Source organism: Suncus etruscus, chromosome 6 (assembly GCF_024139225.1).
Source record: "Suncus etruscus isolate mSunEtr1 chromosome 6, mSunEtr1.pri.cur, whole genome shotgun sequence".
NCBI lineage: Eukaryota > Metazoa > Chordata > Mammalia > Eulipotyphla > Soricidae > Suncus > Suncus etruscus.
The window spans coordinates 69363266-69379848 of NC_064853.1; the positions used below are offsets into that span (position 1 = coordinate 69363266).

Sequence of the window (16583 nt, forward strand, 5' to 3'; positions counted from 1 at the left end):
GAGATACATAGACAATTCTAATCACCTTTCTCCACTTGGACACTCTGGGCTTCCACCTAAAGGACCTCCGAGTTCTATAGACTCAGGCCAGGAGAAAAGGAGGATTCAGCATCTGGCCACAAACAACTGGGCTTGAACAATGAAGTATCAGCACCTCCACTCCCCTCCCCCGCCCCGCTCCAGAGCTCTGGAGAATAAACAAACCCCTGAAAGCTATCTGTCACAGCTCCATCTGCTGGTTCCCAGATAATGTTACAGATCTGACAGGTGGACATCGATCATATTGATCCAACAATAAACAGAGTATTAGAACACAAGTCCTGTCGTTTTTCTTCTCAGTTCATCCAGAACTGCTCCTGCCCCCAGATACCAGCCAGAGAATACAAACAGCAATTGGGGATGCTAGAATAGAACATCAGGATCGCTTCAGAAGACAATAGAGCTAACCAGAGAACTCTTCTAAATTAAAAAAAAAAAAAAAAAAAAAAGGACAAAAGGGCCACGGGGTGTGGGGCTCTTCCTGCCTCTTTCTTATGTGATACAACAGGTTTTCCTCCCCAAGGGTGGCAAGAGTGAAAATCACCACTCAGGTTCAAGTGACGGGAAGAGGATTACAGTCATAAGGCTGTGCTTGGCATGCTATGAGCCCATAAAAAGTCCTGAGTTCTGTCAAGATTGAGGCATTATAATTACATCTTAATATTCACCGGGAGTTAGTAGAAAAATCTCAAATCTCCCATTAATTCAGTGAGAATTAGATGGCTTTCAGAAACAGAGCTAGATGCTGTGGTTTATTTAAAAGTTGTGGTGGAATAAAAAAGATGTGACAGAGGGTTAGTAGGTCAAGTTCAAACATACAAAAGATATAGTTGTTCTTCAGTCAGCAGGCAGGAGAATGCCAAGAAACTGCTCCTCTTTTCTCAGCTAATGAAGACCTTTGAACAAGACAGGTGTGAAACTGAGCAGGTCCATTTAGACTCCAATTTCCTGTAGTCAAATGCTCAATTGTGCCAATAACTAAAAATAATCTTTTACTACCTCTTTTCTCTTCCTCGTGTTTTTAATAACATTTTTTCTAACTTACTTGATTGTCATAAAAAAAATTGCTACTTAGGTGCTCATTTGATGCTTATGTTGTTAGCGGCTATCCCATTGCCACCACAGACTTTTGGAAGATACATTTCAGAGGTGTCAAAGTCATATATGGGGTTTCAGCTATGAGGGGGATTAATGCTTCTGGACCCAACTTGCTCAAGGATCAACTGCTTATGTAGATCCTTTATCCCAGTGCTTCTCACATAGTGGGGCGCGCCCCTCAGGGGGGGCAGAAGGCTCCATAAAGGGTGGTGCGGTTTGACCTCAGCAAACATTGTCATAACAAGCTAAGCCCCGTGTTTATGTCTCTGTATGTCTCTGGAGCTGAGAGTTGCTGTGTCCTGCTTCAAACCCCGCTTCGAAAAGCTATGCAGTGCAAAACATGCTCATTGTAGCCATTAATCCAAACATCACCTCTGATTAAAAAATCAGCTCAAATTATTTTATATAATTTTGTTTTGCAGGTTAAAGTTTTTCTACATAAAGATACTATTTATAGTTGCGTGGGGGGTGCAAAAAATGTTTTCTTTTCCTGGGGAGGCATGACAGAAAATAATTGAGAAGCACTGCTTTACCCTAATGGAAGAGCCATTCCAATATATTACTTCCATCCATTTTGAAGCTATAATTCTTAAATGCCAGATGACATTCCACATCCCAAACCAAGCCTTTATATTTTGAGGCAGGCACTAGATTAAATGAAGTTTTAGCATCCTAAGGAAGCACTAGGGATTTCAGGGTTTCCATGGTTTTAGTCCTCCCTTAAACCTGTCAAGTGTTACAAGTGGGATTATGTATTCCTAAAAAGTTTGTTGGAATTTTAAACCTCATCATTTCAAAGACATTCCTCACTAAAGGGATCTTCAGATGCGATCAAGTTTAAATGAGGTCACTAATAAGAACCCAAATCCAAATTGACCAATGTCCTTGAAGCTAAAGGCATCTTCAAGGATGAAGCACCACTGACCAAAAAAATGGGAGCAAAGATAAACAAATAGAACTACATTAAATTAAGAATCCTGTGCATCTCAAAGAAAATGATGACCAAGATACAAAGATAACCGACAAAATAGGAGAAATTATTTACCCAATATCCATCTGATAAGGGGTTAATGGCTAGGACATATAAGGTACTGGTAGGGATAACAAGAAATAAAAAGCCAACCCCATCAACAAATGGGGAGAAGACATGAACTCAAACAAACAAACAAACAAACAAACTATAACAAGCTAAAAACAAAATGGACCTGTTACACTAGTAGTCTAAGGAGCTAAAGGGGTAGGTAGGGGTGCATGCTGGGAACTATGGTGGAGGGAGGTCAGCACTGGTGGTGGGAATGGCCTTAATTCCTTGTCACTATATGCCTGAAATACAGCTGTAAAAGACCTATAAACAAAAAATACAGATGGACAAAAAGCACATGAAAAGTTCTCCACAATATTAATCATCAGGAAGAAGCAAATCAAAACAACAATGAGATATCATCTCACACGACAGAAACTGGCACACATTAAAAATAAATAAACCCAAGAACAACCAGTGGTAGCACAGTTGTGGGAAGACAGGGACTCTTATTCACTGCTAGTGGGAATTTACATTGGCCCAACCTCTTTGGAAAACAATATGGACACTCCGCAAAAAACTAGAAATCGAATATCCATTTGACCCAGCAATACTGCTCCTGAGAATATAACCTAGGGGGTCCAAAAACACAATAAAGAAAAAACACATACAGTCCAATGTACATTGCAGCACTATTCACAATAGCCAGAATCTGGAAACCCAAATGCTAGAGAAAAGATGAGTGGTTAAAAAAATTATGGTATATTTATGCAATGAAAAGCTTACACAACTTTTAGGAAGAAGTCATAAAATTTGCCTATATCCAGGATAGACATGATGAGAGTATCATGCTTAGTGAAAAGAATCAGAAAGAGAGGGACAGATACAGAATGATCTCACTCATCTTTGGGATATTAAAAAAGTTTATATTGTGGGGCCGGAGAGATAGCATGGAGGTAGGGCATTTGCCTTACATGCAGAAGGACAGTGATTTGAATCCCAGCATCCCATATGGTCCCCTGAACCTGCTAGGAACGATTTCTGAGCATAGAGCCAGGATTAACCCCTGAGAGCTGCCAGGTGTGACCCCAAAACAAAACAAAACAAAATCCATATTGGTAATAATACCCAAAAACAATGTATATGAGGGCCAATGATAGTTGAATGACAATGATAGTTGAAAATGATCACTCTGGACAAGAATTGAGCAATGAGTGCTCGCTTCGGCAGCACATATACTAAAATTGGAATGATGCAGAGAAGATTAGCATGACCCCTGTGCAAGGATGACACACAAATTCATGAAGCATTCCACATTTAAAAAAAAAAAGAATTGGGCAATGAAAGGAGATAAAGTGATAGACATGATACCCCTTCAAAAACAATATTGCAAACCACAATTTGGCAGGGGGGGGGGACAACCTGGCTGCGCTCAGGGGTTACTCCTGGCTCTGCGCTCTGAAATCACTCCTGGCAGGCTCAGGGAGACCATATGAGATGCAGGGATTCAAACCATCATCAGTCCTGGATTGTCTACATGTAAGGCAAATGCCCTACCACTGTGCTATCTCTCTGTCCTCACAAACCACAATTTCTAAAAGAAAATAAAGAAAGCAAGAAAAAAAATGGCAGTGTGGAGAGTAAAAGGGAAATTGGGAATATTGATGGCGGGACATGTGTATAGATAAAAAACAGATGAGTGTTGGAACACTTTATGACTGAAACTCAGTCATGAATAACTTTGTAGCTGTATGCCTCACAGTAATTTAGTTAAAGAATGTACTTAATTAAAAAGAACAAAACCATAGTAGGAGCATAATATAGACAAATTATGGGACATGCAATCAGGACAAAGGAGGGACCACTATGACAATAGTAACTAATAAGAGTTGGGAATGATCACTCTGGACAAGAACTGGGAACTGAAAGAAACTAAAGTGATATGATATCCCTTTAGTAACAACATTGCAAACCACAGTGTCTAAAAGGGAGGAGAGAGAAAAGTGTCTTCCTTGGAGGAAGGCAAAGGTAGGGATGAGGGATGGGACATTGGTGGTAGGAAATGACACTGGTGAAGGGATGAGTGTTAGAATATTGTATGACTGAAACTCAACTATCAACAACTTGTATTAAAAATTGGGTGTGTTGGGGCCACACCTGGCAGTGCTCAGGGGTTTCTTTTGAGTCTGTGCTCAGAAATCACTCCTGGCAGATTCAGGAGACCATATGAAGTACCAGAAATCGAACCCAGGTTGGTTGCATTGCAAGGCAAATGCCCTACCACTGTGCTATTGCTCCAGTTCCAACTAACAACTTTTTAACTCTGTGTTTCCCAGTGATTTAATTAAAGATTTTTTTAAATGACCAATTTCCTAATAAAAAGAGGGAGAATTTAGAAACATAATTAAGCAAACACAGAGAGAATACAGTGTGAAGAAATGCTGGGAGAAGACCAAGAGACTGGGAGCAAAGTCTTCCCTTATCACCTTCAAACAGAACCACCATTAATGACGTGTTCCTTTTAGACTTTTAGTCTCCAGAACCACAAGGCAATTTCTATTGTTTAAGCCACCCAATTTGGAACTTTTTGTTTCTGCAGTCTTTGCAAGCTAATACACCAAGTAAACATAAGCCCTAGTTTTCAAAATAATTGTAATATTTATTTATTAAATTATTAATTCATTGAGTGCATAGTCATAGAAGAAACTAAGCAAGATAAATTACTTGGTAAAATCCCTTGGTCATTTCCTTTAACATGAAATTTTTATAACAGAGAGGTTCAAAACCAAATGATTTTATTTTGTCTTGTTTTTGCTTTTGGGCCACACCCAACAATGCTCAGGGGTTGCTCCTGGATATGTGCTCAGAAACAATTCTTGGCAAGCTCAGGGATCCTTAGGGGATGCCGGGGCTGTAACCTGGGTCAGCCACCTGCAAGGCAAAAAACCTTACCCACTGTGCTATCACTCCAGGCCCTAAACCTTAATTCTAACAAAAATTCTAAAAAAATTTTAGATAAACTTTACATTGATAATTGGAGGGAAACTATCAAATTCACTGTATAATGCTTCCCATTGAAATTGAAAACTGTCAAGAATCACTGTGATTTATGATGAGTTCTTTATTTTCCCCAAAAGCAACATCACACCAGTTAAAATTTGGCAACCAGAATACAGATAACAATTTTGTAAGTGGGTCTGAGTGTAATTTGCTCTGCCTCTGCTGCTGTAACTACTCAGACCTTATCACTTGCTTTATTGTGATATCAGCCATGATACCTTTCCCCCCACCCCAAAGAGTTCAAATCACAAGGGTCAGGTAAATATTAACTTCCTCAAGAACACTCTGAAGCCATCAATTTAGCTAATGAATAGTCTGTTGCCTATTGAAAGTTGTGATGGGAAAAGTATAACAATATAATTTCTTATCTTATTCTCATCCCTAACATGCCAAAAAGTCATGGAATTCAAAATAGTTAGACATAATCATTCATTTGTGTCTTGTTCAAAATATTTAACTCTTTTTTTTTGGGGGGGGGGGGGTTTGGGCCACACCCGGCGGTGCTCAGGGGTTACTCCTGGCTGTCTGCTCAGAAATAACTCCTGGCAGGCACGGGGGACCATATGGGACACCAGGATTTGAACCAACCACCTTTGGTCCTGGACCGGCTGCTTGCAAGGCAAATGCCGCTGTGCTATCTCTCCAGGCCCAAAATGTTTAACTCTTTTTTTTTTTTTTTTTGGTTTCTGGGCCACACCCCGCGGTGCTCAGGGGTTACTCCTGGCTGTCTGCTCAGAAATAGCTCCTGGCAGGCACGGGGGACCATATGGGACACCAGGATTTGAACCAACCACCTTTGGTCCTGGACCAGCTGCTTGCAAGGCAAATGCCGCTGTGCTATCTTTCCAGGCCCAAAATGTTTAACTCTTAACCCCACAGTGAGGCCTGAGGAAACCTAAGCCACAGCTTTTTTTTAACCATTGCACATGCAGGTGGAGCATTTGCCTTATACGGATTCAGTCCCCACCAATATGCCATCAAGGCCAAAGCCTTTGACACAGGACCTCAAAACCTCCAAGGCATATACAGTACAAAAGAGCTAGTAGGGGCATTTGCTTTAATCCATGCAGTGAAAGTGATAAGGAGTTAACCAAAGGGGAACTCACTGTGATAAGAGCTGACCATCCCACCTTCTATATGACCTTGAACCTCATCTCACTAAATATCAAGATTCATTCTTGACCTGCCTGGCATCTAGTGATTTTCTAACAGTACCACACACAGTGATAATACAGAGGTGAAGTGTTGTCTTTCATACATGTGGCTGACCCAAGTCCTATCTCAGCACTACATATGCCCCTCTCAGTATCACTAGGAATAATCCCTGACCACTGAGTCAGAAGAATTAAGTCCTGACCTGAGCAGCTCCACTCAAAAAAAATTGGAAGGAAGGAAGGAAGGAAGGAAGGAAGGAAGGAAGGAAGGAAGGAAGGAAGGAAGGAAGGAAGGAAGGAAGGAAGGAAGGAAGGAAGGAAGGAAGGAAGGAAGGAAGGAAGGAAGGAAGGAAGGAAGGAAGGAAGGAAGGAAGGAAGGAAGGAAGGATAAGGAAGGAAGGAAGGAAGGAAGGAAGGAAGGAGGAAGGAAGGAAGGAAGGAAGGAAAGAAGGAAGGAAGAAGGAAGAGAAGAAAGAAAGAAAGAAAGAAAGAAAGAAAGAAAGAAAGAAAGAAAGAAAGAAAGAAAGAAAGAAAGAAAGAAAGAAAGAAAGAAAGAAAGAAAGAAAGAAAGAACTAAAGACAGAAAGAAAGAAAGAGGAAGGAAGAGAAAAAGAGAGGGAGAAAGAGAGAAAATAGATGGAAGGATAGAAGAGGTGAAGAAACAAGAGACACAGAGAAAGATTGAGAAATATGCTGTGGAAATAACCCCTCCAAGAAAAATCTAAGAATGAGACTTAACTTGCACTTAAAATCCAATACTTCTTTAATCTCAGTTAATTTGAAAGTGATCTGAATTTTTGTCACAAACATTTAGTCTTGAGCTGCATCCTTATATTGGAAAGAATTAAAATGACTCATGAATCTGTGGCTTATTTAGTCCTAAATGTTTACAGCCCACAGTGTCCCTTATTATCATCAGCAAAATGGTTCAGAGGAAGAAAAATGTTATAAGGGCAAAAATTAAAAGAAAAAGAAATAAAAAGAGAAAAACCAGAAAGCTTTATTTGGAGTAAGTAAACATCCTCCAGGCTTTTCAGGCAGCTACTCTTTCCCCAGAATCATAAGTCAAGATGTGAAACCCAAGAGCATTGCTTCAGGGGTCAGAGAGGGTCAGACTGGAATCCCACTTTTTTTTTTTTTGTAACTAAGGCTACAAGTATTGGCAATAATTAAAACTAAGAGAGCATCTACAGGTTCATGCTAAATCCAAGCTTTGCATCTGATCTTATCCTCAAGACAAACTAAGTGTAGTTTCCATTGTGGGTTCTGTTTGACATTGGCAGAAAATAAAGCTCCAGGAGGTTAAGTGCTTTGCCCCAGATCCCAAAGGAGAGGGGAGATTCAGGCTCTTCCTTATCCCTAATTATTGAATCTGTGTATAACCATAAGCATCCACTTCCTAATCTTTAAAATAAAGGCAATAATTGGTATTAACTGATTTACAAAGTTACCATGAAGGACCTTACCATACCTTCTCAGAACCTGGGACAAAAAAGCATTCAATAAAATACAAGCTATTTTGTTGCAATTGGGAGGATCCAATTTGGCTCTCTGTAGCTTACACAGAATTTGCTTTTCTTCTATAATAAGAAAATATGGCTGGAGAGAGAGTCTAGGGATTAAGGTACTTGCCATGTGTAGAAAGGGCTCTTGCGGGCCCGGAGAGATAGCACAGCGGCGTTTGCCTTGCAAGCAGCCGATCCTGGACCAAAGGTGGTTGGTTGGTTCCAATCCCGGTGTCCCATATGGTCCCCCATGCCTGCCAGGAGCTATTTCTGAGCAGACAGCCAGGAGTAACCCCTGAGCACCGCCGGGTGTGGCCCAAAAGCCAAAAAAAAAAAAAAAAAAAAAAAAAAGAAAAAAAAAGAAAATAAAAGAAACGGCTCTTGCCTAGTTTACCACAGACCATGGTTTGACCCCAGCCCTCATATAAATACCCCTGAGACTTGCCAGGAGTGATGCCTGAGCAGAAGCCAGGAATATTTCCTGAGCACTGCTGGATGTCGTCCCCCAAACCAAACCAAACAGTAGCACTGACTGACTCACATTGTTCACAAGTAGAGGCGCACTAGAAGGCAGTGGGTTCTCCTTACTGAGTGTGATTCCCAGCTGCACCCTCTGTTATTTTGGAGGTCTAGGTCTTTAGAGCTTTTTCAGGAGGTTGTAACCTCTTCTTTAAAATCATACAATTTGATTTGTGATTGTTTCTGAAAGGTTAGTTCTCTGTGAAATCTGAAATTCTAGGGTGAACACTTTCAATTGTCTTAAATCATTGATCACAATGGATCATGATGGATTACAATTTATAATCAGTGTAGTAGAAAATAAAAAATGAAATAATGAAATAAAAGACATTCTGTTGTGAGATTGGAAAGTGCAGGGGTTAAGATGCATGTCTTGAATATGGCTGTCCCTGGCACCACATAGTCTGTCAAACATCACCAAGTGATATCCTAGAGGTCCCCAAACATTTGAGTAATCCCTGCCACAGCAGGATCTGAGCAGTATCACATCTTGAGGAAAAAAGGATAATTTAAAAATGTGAGCATTCAGGCCAGAGCGGTGGTGCAAGCGATAAGGCATCTGCTTGCAGGCACTAGCCTAGGACAGACCACATTTCAATCCCCCAGCATCCTATATGGTCCCCCAAGTCAGAAGTGATTTCTGAGCACATATTCAGGAGTAACCCCTGAGCATCACCGGGTGTGGCCCAAAAACCAAAGAAATAAAAAATAATAATAAAAAAATTACACCTCAGCTAGAATTAGAGAATATCATTTTAAGCTAAATAAATCAGAGGAAGGCCAATTGCCAAATTATTTCATTTGATTTTGGTCTATAATGGAACAAAGAAAGGAATGGACAGTTTAATGAAAGAAAGCCCTTGAAGTCAGAAAACAGAACTGAGGTTGGCAAGCAGTGGTGGCAGGGCAGGGCCAAAGGGCAGAGACATGGTAGTACTGAAAGTGTTAAGGGTCTTAATTCATTCAGAGGAGCAAGACAGAGACCTGGATGAATTATAGTCCTGCCTTTTAAAGTAGATCCAAAGCCTAGAATGAGTGAAGACTTTAAGTTGGCAGATTCAATACAAGCTGCTGTGAACTGCATAACTTTATTTTTTCTAGTGCCTGCACAGTATCCCATTGTGTATATGAACTACAGATTCTTTTTTCATTCATGTGTTGTTGAGCATTGGGATGCTATCATATCCGCTATTGTACCAAGAGAGACAATGAATATAAGTGTGCTACATCTTCTCAAATGGATATTTTTTTGTGCCAGTTAACAAGTAAGAGGGAAAGTAAACAAGTAAGGGAAAAACATTGAACCAAACTAAGGTCACATAGAGATGGAGAGTGGGAGTGGCAGGAGGGGGACAATAACGTTGTACATCAATACCAGAAACCTGAACACTATTGTAGAAACTTAGTTCAAGTCTTGCCACAAACACTCCTGGATCTGGGTACAGTGTTCTAACATAGAGGGTGGATGTGACAATTCATTTTATGAGTTCTCTTAACTGGGTCATAGTACACACATAGGGAATAAAAAATTCCTCTGAGAGTATAATTATTGTAAGAGTGTTTTTAAATGAAATGAACATTTAAGACATTAAGTGGACTTTTAGTAAAGTAGACTGCCCTCCATAATGTAGATGGGACTCATTTAATTAATAGAAAGTCAAAATATTTGTATCTCTCTCCAAAGCACAAGGAAAATTCTTTAGCCCGATGGTTTTGAGACAACCTGAAATAACCCAGTTCTAACCCAGATCTTCAGCCTGACCACCCACATTGTAAATTTTTGGAACTGGTAACTTCTAACATACAACATCATGACTTAAAGTCAATCTCTTGTGAAGACAGTTGAGAACACTGGAGCACATGAGAGCCAGGCTCCAATCTTGTTCCCCAGCACCACATAGTTCACAACACTATGATGGCCTTTGTGACCCTCAGCACCATTGGGCCTGACAACATCACATCACAAGGCAAAGCACTACACTATTTGTTCTGGTTCACCAAGTACTGCTAGGAGTGGCCCTGGGTTCCCTGAACATGAAGAAGTTCTCCTGTACTTGAGGGACATTCAGCATGGTGTGTGTGTGTGTGTGTGTGTGTGTGTGTGTGTGAGAGAGAGAGAGAGAGAGAGAGAGAGAGAGAGACAGAGACAGAGAGACAGAGAAGAGAGAGAGGCTGGTGATAAACCTTTGGTCTTTGGCTGAAAATTGTACACAGAAGGTCTTCCAAGATAACATACATAACTGAAAATCATCTGCAGGTTCATGGAATTCTTCTAGATTCTCATTTTCTATGTCTAACTGTCCCATTAGTATTTTCTAGTATATCCCTGTGCACTTAAGAATATGAATTAACAACACCCATTCTTGATAAAAACTCTCAACAAGATGGGAATGAAAGAAACCTTTCTCAATATAAAAACATATCTACCACAAGCCAATGGCAAATATTATTCTCAGTGGAGATAAACTAAAAGCTTTTCCTTGAAAATCTAGTACAAGGCAAAGCTGTCCTCTCTCACCACTACTATTCAACATAGTGCTGGAAGTTCTTGCCATAGCGATTAGGTAAGAAAAAGATATCAAGAGCATCCAGATAGGATAGGAACAAGATAAGCTCTCACAGTTTGCAGATGACATGATACTATATTTAGAAAACCCTAAAGACTCTACCAAAAAGCTTCTAGAAACAATAGATTCATATAGCAAAGTGGCAGGCTACGCAATTAACACGCAAAAATCAATGGCTTCATACACCAATAATTTGAATTAATGGTGTATCAAAAGAATGATATTGATCTTAATTTTAACTTTAAAAATCTATGATTTTCAAATGGGCAAAAAGAAACTTTTTCTTTTTCTTGTCTTTGAGTTGGCCACACATGACTGTGCTCAGGCCTTACTCTTGGTCTATGCTCAGAGGCTCTGCTGGTCAGTGCTCAGAGGACCAAACCTATGCAGAGCCAATATTCTAATCATTGTCCAGGACTCAGACTCATGCAAGACAAGTCTCTAAAACCTTTACACTATTTCTCTGTCCTGAAGGGAAACTTTCTTTACAGATGCATATAGTGCATATAGAAAGAATGTCAATAAAGCTGAAAAGGCTAACTGATGAAAGATAGGGAGTTTACACAGTTACAAAGATGTTAAAAACAATGCCAAAGTATATTTATATTATGTTGTGTTATATTATATTGTATTGTATTGTATTGTATTATATTATAGTATTATATTACCTACTGAATCCCTTGTTTAGATGGACATATGTGGTGATCACCACCTTAACCAAGAGATCAACACTTTAGCTACACTAATTTAGGGACATTAAAGGGATATTAAGCCTTCTATTGAAATACTATATGACATAGTGAATATATGGCATTTTTCCTACTGTTGTGTAATACAGGTCTAGTTCAGACTTGGCTATGCAGAAATAAAGGAGAAATGGGAGCAACCCCAAAAGTATATAATATAGCAGATCAGAATGAAAATAGCCTATAAATAATCAAAGTTTTTAAAAGTTAAAATGGAAAGAATGGAAGACAAATTCAGAGTAAAGAAATCTTGGGGTCAGAGAGATAGTACAGAGTTTAAGATGCTTGCTTGCCTTGCACACAGCCTACCAGTTTTTGATCCCAGACTCCATATCTGGTCCCACCAGGATTAATATCTGAGTGCAGAACCAAGAAATACTACCAGTGTGGCCCAAACATTCTTCCACCAAATAAAAAGAGACTAAGAACATTCAAACCGGGGCCGGAGAGATAGCATGGAGGTAAGGCGTTTGCCTCTCATGCAGGAGGTCATCGGTTCGAATCCCGGCGTCCCATATATGGTCCTCCCGTGCCTGCCAGGAGCAATTTCTGAGCCTGGAGCCAGGAATAACCCCTGAGCACTGCCGGGTGTGACCCAAAAACCACAAAAAAAAAAAAAAAAAAAAGAACATTCAAACCTTTTTAAAGGTCCTAGGGAAAATGGAAAAACTGCCTATTAAAATACATTTTGTTTTCGGTAAAAATTGAGACATTTTGAGAAGAGAATAATATCAGTTAAAATTACTAAAGTATTGCTAATTTTCTAAAGTGCAGGAATTTTTAATTTGGGGGGGGCCACACCCAGCAGCGCTCAGGGGTTACTCCTGGCTCTAGACTCAGAAATTGCCCCTGGCAGGCACAGGGGACCATATGGGATGCCGGGACTCGAACCACTGTCCTTCTGCATGAAAGGCAAATGTCCTACCTCCATGCTATCTCTCCGGCCCCCCTAGGCAGTCCATTCTTAAGAGACAGGCTGAGAAATTCAAAGAAGAAATATCACCAAATAGTTAAGCAAGAAGAAAATGCATTTCAATAAAGAATTAAATATATGCACCAAACTGTGCAAAACTGTTAGACCTAAATGACAGTTTACAAACATACAAATGTTTATGCATCTTTTAACTTTGTGTGCTTGAAAATACTAGGCATGAAAATTGGAGAAATAAACACTCTTAGGATTACCTATCTCCCTCCAATTTCTCCATCCCTTCTTAACTAGTCCAACACTTTCCAAACCAGATTTTTTTTTATGTAGACATCTTGATTTTTTTTTTTTTTGGTTTTTGGGTCACACCTGGCAGCGCTCAAGGGTTACTCTTGGCTCTACGCTCAGAAATAGCTCCTGGCAGGCTTGGAGGACTATCTGGGATGCCAGGATTCAAACCACCATCCTTCTGCATGCAAGGCAAATGCCCCACCTCCATGCTATCTCTTTGGCTCCACATCTTGATTTTTTGGATTTTCTTTGTTCTTTGTTTGTTTGTTTGTTTGTTTGTTTGTTTGTTTTTTGCTGCCTGTCTGGCTGATTGGTTGGTTGGTTGCTGGTTTGTTGGTTTTGGTGTCACAGCAAATGCTGCTCAGGAATCACTCCTGACAATACAAGGAGTGCTGAGGCTGTATGTAGTGCTGAGAATGTCCTCCCTACTATACCATCACTCATGTAATTTACATTTAACTAAACACTCACCTAACCTAACATGTACAATGCACTGATTTTAGGACAGTCTCTTATAGTTGTTAATCCATTACACAATCTTTTTTTAAGGACATTTTCATTAAATGTCTCCCTAAACATTCCCCACCCCTTAACTATCACTCCCCTATCTCAAAGCAACCATTCGTTTTTATTCTGATTCTAGAGATATACTTTCTTGAAGATTTATAAGATGGCACCAAATGTCACCATTTCTGTCAGTACAATTATGAAATCATCTGCATCCTACTATGTTGTTTGTCTGTTCCCTGCAGAAGATAAGAAGTTGGTATCATTTTCAGCCCCAGGGGCTCTAGGAGCCTCATAAGATCACATCTTTGGCTTTCTGGCTCTGCTAAAAGAGGTATTAGAAGGAAAGAAAGAACCAGATTTGCTTTGAAATGCAGTGAGCCAACATAATAGGTAGATGAGTTCAATGGGTGAGAAAACTAGAAGGAGTATTATCCAGATGCAGGAGCACCTCAGACTTTGCATTCTGACTGTGTTTGCAGATGCACAGTTTCCTGACAGTACTAGCCACCCCTCCATTGTGTGTTGGTCTGTGTGTGTATGTTTTGAGGGCTAAGTACTTACTTTCCTCTGAGTCCCTCTCAGCTTTTCACTCCATGGATCCTCTCTGGCTATCAGCCATGATTCCTAGATAAAGTACAAGCAAACCACTTACCTTCCTCAAGTCAATGAACTAATAAAGGGCTCAAACAGCTGTAAAGAGGAAGCAACTTTCTGTGCAGAGACCACATTCTAATTCTTGTCAAAACAATGTAATTGTATCCTAGCTCATTCAAAGTAATCCAAAAAGTTGCAGATTTTGATATTTTTGAGTTTGGGTACATTTTAACTTGTTTTTCATACTAAAAAGATGCTCTTTCCCAGAGGATAGTTGATGATACCCTTGGAAACTTCATGGAAGAAGTTTTTTTTTTTCTTGCATGGATGAAAAGACTGACAAATCCCTAAATTTTGGTTCCTAGATAAAGCCAAAATGTCTCTACAGATAAGAAAATAGGTAGCATAAAAGGCCATGTAGCTAATAACATTATGCAATCTTATTTAGGTCTCAGGTAGTGAAAATGTATCAGCCTTACAGAGCTGCAACTGAGTTTCAAAGTTACTTGGCTTAAAAATAATTAGATTTTTTAAAGTCTGATATCCCCCTCTATCACTTCTGTAATAAATTGCATCAATATTACTGTGCTGTTTTTAAATAGAACTTCCTACATAGGGAATATATAAAGCCTGACTTGAAATAACTTCTGCTTCATGTCAGTCATCTGCTCAGAGACTAACCACAGACTCACTTCCTTAGTTCTCTGCCTGCCAGTTAACTATTGCATAGAAAGTGTCTTTGCTAGGAGCTGGGGCGGGGGGTGGGGTGGAGGGTGGGGGGGTGGGGGGGCCCTCTCCCCACAGGGCACTGTTAGCCAAAGATACCCATCCTCCCCTCACAAAGCTACAAAAGTGAGGGTCTGTCATCAAATTTCCTTATCTGATTTTACTCACTAAGCAATAGTTTCACCCCAAAGAAGCTATTCAGGTGTGAAACCAGAATGGGCACTTGGAAATGATGTAATGATGGGCACTTGGAAGTGATGTAAATCCAAGAAAAACACTTTCTATATTGTGTTTAAGCACAGATAAAGACTTCAGGTCCAAGGGGGTAAAGAATGAAATTTTCAAGAGTCATTTTCCACGATTAACAACTCCTGCAGACTTGAGTGAAAATCCGGATTTCTCTGCAGTCACAAAGCCTTCTGGGAGCTCACACTAAGGCCCCCTAAGGGGGCAGTTATTAGGGCTCAGCATTAGGGTTAAGAGGTTCACTCTCTAGCTCTGTTTTGCACTTGTTGAAAGGGGTTCTCCTCCCCACCGCCACCCCACATTCGTACTCTCCTTCTCTTCCACCCCCTTTCAACAGCATCATTTTCCCACCTTAACTGCCACCTAAGGACAGTTATCCAGTGAACAGAGACCCGGGGTAACTTGTAATAGTGAAGCCAAATGCTTATGTTTTTCCCTGCAGTAGGGCAACATTTTCCATCTCCTATTTTCCTTGGCCAGAGGGAAAATGTCATTCAGGGAACCCCAGGTGTTTTGAAGATGAAAAGGAAGGTAGGGGGCCTGGCTCAGTGCTTATTAACCACAGAGAGAATTTGGTTCACTTCAAGAAATAGTCAAATAATGGCACAGGAGAGACAACGATGCTTAATGAATTCATGTGAATAAAATGTGAGGTGACCGGTCTGGGGACATGCAGTTCCCAAATCGCTTTCTGGAGAAGAGAGAAAACATTGTTTTCTATTACTGCACAATGTTCACCTCCCTTTACGGAAGCCTCTCAGGTTCCACATCAGAAGCCCTGGTTGCCTCTGAGTCTCTTGACTGTCATTTAATTTAAATAAGAAGGTGACAGGTGACAGGAGTCCACCATCAGGCCTGAGGTAGAAACAAATATGGGGTGCTCCCTCGGGCAGATGAAGTGTTCTACTTCCGTCTCTATCCGACCCCCAGCCCCCACCCCACCAAAGTCCTTCCTTCGGAGATAAGGCAGCTCCGAGGCATCCTGCAGTCCCAATGGGTGCATCTTCAAACAGCCCCTTTCCAAAGTCCCAGGGAATTTATCCGCAAAACAAGAGGACCTTCAAAATCATCCCCGGGTGAGCGGGACAGAGAAGCTACAGAAATAAGTCCAGAGGTGGCCTCTAATTCCGGACAGGTGGCACTTTGGCACGGATACCCTGAAATCACTTTCTTCTCTGGCTGCAAAGAGAGCTGAACGTCTTTCCCGGAAGGACCAGGCACCCTGCCACGCGGATGGTGAGTAAAGAGTGTGCTTGGGAGTGGGGGGGGGGGGTAGGACACCCCAGCCTCTCAGGGGCTGTGACCTCGGTCCAACCCGCGCTATCGGCCTTGGATCGGCCTATCTAGTGTAAACGCGCTTTCGCACATAAATAACGTGTCACATCTGGCCCTTCGGTTTTCTGGCGTCTTAGCGACCGAGCGATTTCTAGATGGCGACCTTGCTCGCCTGCAGCCCGGCCTCCCCGGGAGCTTGCAGGGTCCGAGGCGCACTGGAGAAGAAGGAGGGGTGAGGAGAGGCGACGGGCGGGGGGGTCCCCGATCTACAGCTAGGAAAGGACTCGGAGGAGAGGAAAGCAGC

General features: G+C 41.0%; 1 non-coding gene across 1 annotated transcript; it reads left to right on the forward strand.

Moving 5' to 3' along the window:
• The first annotated feature begins 3372 nt into the window (after positions 1-3372).
• On the forward strand, positions 3373-3479 carry LOC126013066 (U6 spliceosomal RNA). Its single transcript, XR_007497400.1, has one exon. It is a non-coding gene; the product is annotated as a U6 spliceosomal RNA (small nuclear RNA).
• Positions 3480-16583: the final 13104 nt, after the last annotated feature.